Below are 3,551 nucleotides of genomic sequence, written 5' to 3' on the forward strand. Positions count from 1 at the left end.
CAAACATAAAAGAATTTCCAAATGAAATTGGAGACTTGGGTGATTTAGAAGTTCTAGAAATAGGGAGCGCTTCACTGGACAGTCTACCACTTTCACTTGGTCACTTGAAGATCTTATAGGAATTGAGGCTCGAGAATTGCAGTGAATTGAAACATTTGCCGGTGGCTATTTGACTGTTGACTCAGTTGAATGAGTTGAGAGTATTGAATAGCCGATTGCAAACATTGAATAATTTAGAATCTCCCAATGACAGCTGCATGCCTCGGCTGCAAGTCTTAGAAGTTTATAACATGAAATTATCAGAGGTATCATTTGACTAGGTGTCTGCCCCATCCTTAAATATGTCTCCCTCAGGTTTTGTAATCATCTGGTGGAGGTCGGAACATTGCCAAACACTCTGATAAAACTGGAATTGACTAATTGCTCTAACTTGAGGAACATAGCAGGGCTTTTTGGTCTTCCAAAACTTCAAGTGCTAGACATTAGTCGGTGCAAAAATGTAGAGGAGCTGCCAGGTATTGAAACATTGGTATCTTTGAAAGAGTTGCAGGCATATGATTGTGCGAAGTTAAAGAGCATACGGGGATTGGCTGAATTGAAAAAGCTTCGGGTATTAAATGTTCATGGGTTCTCCAAGTTAGAAGGGCTACTAGGTATCCAACATTGTATGTCGTTGGAGTACACTGATGCTAAGGGTTGTCTTAAGTAGTGGGCCGAGGTAGGATTACTAGAGCAGTTGCAGCAACAAGTGAAGGTGCTTGAAATGTGAAAAGCAAAGAAATAAATTTGAAATTAATGCATAATTGAAGTCTTAGCCAAAGGTTATATGTCAGGTAGAGTTTGTATTCTAAGATGTTAGATTGTTGAGGGAGGTTGTGTAGTTGCCTTTCGACAATCCAAATTAAAACATTATGGAGAAAGTGTAAGGTCTGCCTAGCATATAGCCTTGGTAGATTCTCTGATGAACGTTACCCATATAGTTCAAGACAGGACACATATTTGCTTGTTGTTCTGTGTTTGAATGGATGGTCTCTGATTGACTCATCCTTTTTGGATAGGGACAAAGCATATATAATAAGCTTCACATTTAGCGATTATTATGGAAGAAATGTAAACACATAGTTTGAGACAAATAGATTCCAAAATATTAGTATCTTAAAAAAGAAAGCCATTTACATTTATGTTTTCTAAATAAGGTTTTTAAATATACTCTCTATCATTCATATTCCCATGTACTACCTACCCATGTACTGCTATATTTGTTTTTTTGTAATGTGTGTTGTGTATATGTTTGGATGTTTATGTCATGTGTCTGTGAATCTATGCTAACTGAGATTGTGAATCTATGATAACTGAGATTGAAAGAGAGAGCTGAGAGCTTTGGCAAAGGAGAATATGGAGAATTGATGAGCCAACTTAAATTTACCAAAATCAATAGGGCACCTTAAGCACCTCGAATTGATTGTCCTCCATAAGATTAATCTTAAAACTTTGCTGGATGAATTTTGTCATCTGTTGTCGTTGAAATGATTGGAGTTAACAAGTTGCCCAAATCTAAATTCTCTGCCAAATTCCTTTGGGTGCTTAATAAACTTTGATTACATCGATCTGTCTCGCTCTTCTCATTTGCATGTGCTTCCAAAGCCTTTCGGTAATTTAATAAACCTGAAATACATAGGTCTGTCTCACTCCCTATAGTTGCAGATGCTTCTAGGTTCTTTTGGTAATTTAATTCGTCTTAAATATCTTGATTTGAGTTGGTGTTATAATTTAACCGTCTCTAGCGAAACACTAGGGAACATCAGCACACTTGAATGTTTAGATGTTTCCTATTGTAAGAACATTGAAATATTACCTCCACAAATAGCATATCAAAAGTACCTAAAAAACTTAGATCTTAGGGGTACAAACATAAAAGAATTTCCAAATGAAATTGGAGACTTGGGCGATTTAGAAGTTCTGGAAATAGGGAGCCCTTCACTGGACAGTCTACCACTTTCACTTGGTCACTTGAGGATCTTACAGGAATTGGGGCTCGAGAAGTGCAATGAATTGAAACATTTTCCGGTGACTATTTGACTGTTGACTTAGTTGACTGAGTTGAGAGTACTGAATTTCCAGTTGCAAGCATTGAATAATTTAGAATCTCCCAATGACAACTGCATGCCTCAACTGCAAGTCTTAGAAGTTTATAACACGAAATTATCAGAGGTATCATTTGCCACAGGTGTCAGCCCCATCCTTAAATATGTCTCCCTTAGGTTTTGTAATCATCTGGTGGAGGTTGGAACATTGCCAAAGACTCTGATAAAATTGGAATTGACTAATTACTCTAACTTGAGGAAAATAGCAGGGTTTTCTGGTCTTCCAAAACTTCAAGTGCTGGACATTAGTCAGTGCAGAAAATGTAGAGGAGCTTCCAGGTATTGAAACATTGGTATCTTTGAAAGAGTTACAGACATATGATTGTGCGAAGCTGAAGAGAATACGGGGATTGGTCGAACTGACAAAGCTTTGGGTATTAAATGTTCAATGGATGCTCCAAGTTGGAAGGGTTGCCAGGTATCCAACATTGTATGTCGTTGGAGTACATTGATGCTAAGGGTTGTCCTAAGCAGTGGGCCGAGGCGTGATTACTGGAGCAGTTGCAGCAACAAGTGAAGGTGCTTGAACTGTGAAAAGCAAAGAAATAAATTTGAAATGAATGCATAATTGAAGTCTTAGCCAAAGGTTATATGTTAGGCAGCGTTTGTATTCTAAGGTGTTAGATTGTTGAGGGAGGTTGTGTAGATGTTAGGTTTGTATTATAAACAATGACTAGAAAACTTCATTCACCTATTTTTTATGCATGTCATGACGTGCGTGTCGTTTGGTATTGTGTTGTGATCCATGACTCGTATAATGTGCTAACCAGGGGTTTCTTAGCATGATAAATGTGTGGCTAACACATACATTGCTTGCTATTTTGTTTTGACTATTTTACTTGGCCTCTGGAAGGAACTTGCAAAATAAGAATGGAGATCAAGATGGGAAGACCAACTCTACAATTTGAAGCAGAGAGCTAATGTTAGAGATGCGGGTCAAGCATCATCTTGGGGTGCCAGGATGCGCCAACAGAACTATTCGACTTCCAATTGATCAATTTGCTAGCTTTTCTAGATGTACTTATCATACAGTGGACAAAGTGAAGAGAGGCTCTGTAACCAGGAGAAGCTGCATCAGCTTCAGACCTTTTTTGTTGTGGCCTGCCCTATTTATACTTTCCCTGTTGCACTATATGCTTGTAGAAATGCAAGTTAATAACTGAGAATACTTTGAAATTCGTTTCAAAGTACAAGTTTAATGAATGTCATGTTCTAAAGCTTATTGTGTCCATTCTATTTAGAGATATCTGAGGCTAAGGATGTGTTGACACTTTAGCCTTTACCTAAAGGCTTATCATCCAAAGATCATATTGTGTCTACACTTTCTTTGTATCATAAATATGCGGTTTCACTAAGATCAATAATTTTCATAGTGGAGCAATGCCAACGGCTTTGGGCCTTTATAAC

The 3,551-nt window shown here is 37.8% G+C and overlaps 1 pseudogene; it reads left to right on the forward strand.

Moving 5' to 3' along the window:
• The first annotated feature begins 2,160 nt into the window (after positions 1-2,160).
• LOC149169621 (uncharacterized) lies at positions 2,161-2,678 on the forward strand (annotated as a pseudogene).
• Positions 2,679-3,551: the final 873 nt, after the last annotated feature.

The sequence above is a fragment of the Pinus tabuliformis genome, chromosome 4_2, assembly GCF_031772625.1.
Source record: "Pinus tabuliformis cultivar Carrire ecotype Pingquan chromosome 4_2, CPIR1, whole genome shotgun sequence".
Lineage (NCBI taxonomy): Eukaryota > Viridiplantae > Streptophyta > Pinopsida > Pinales > Pinaceae > Pinus > Pinus tabuliformis.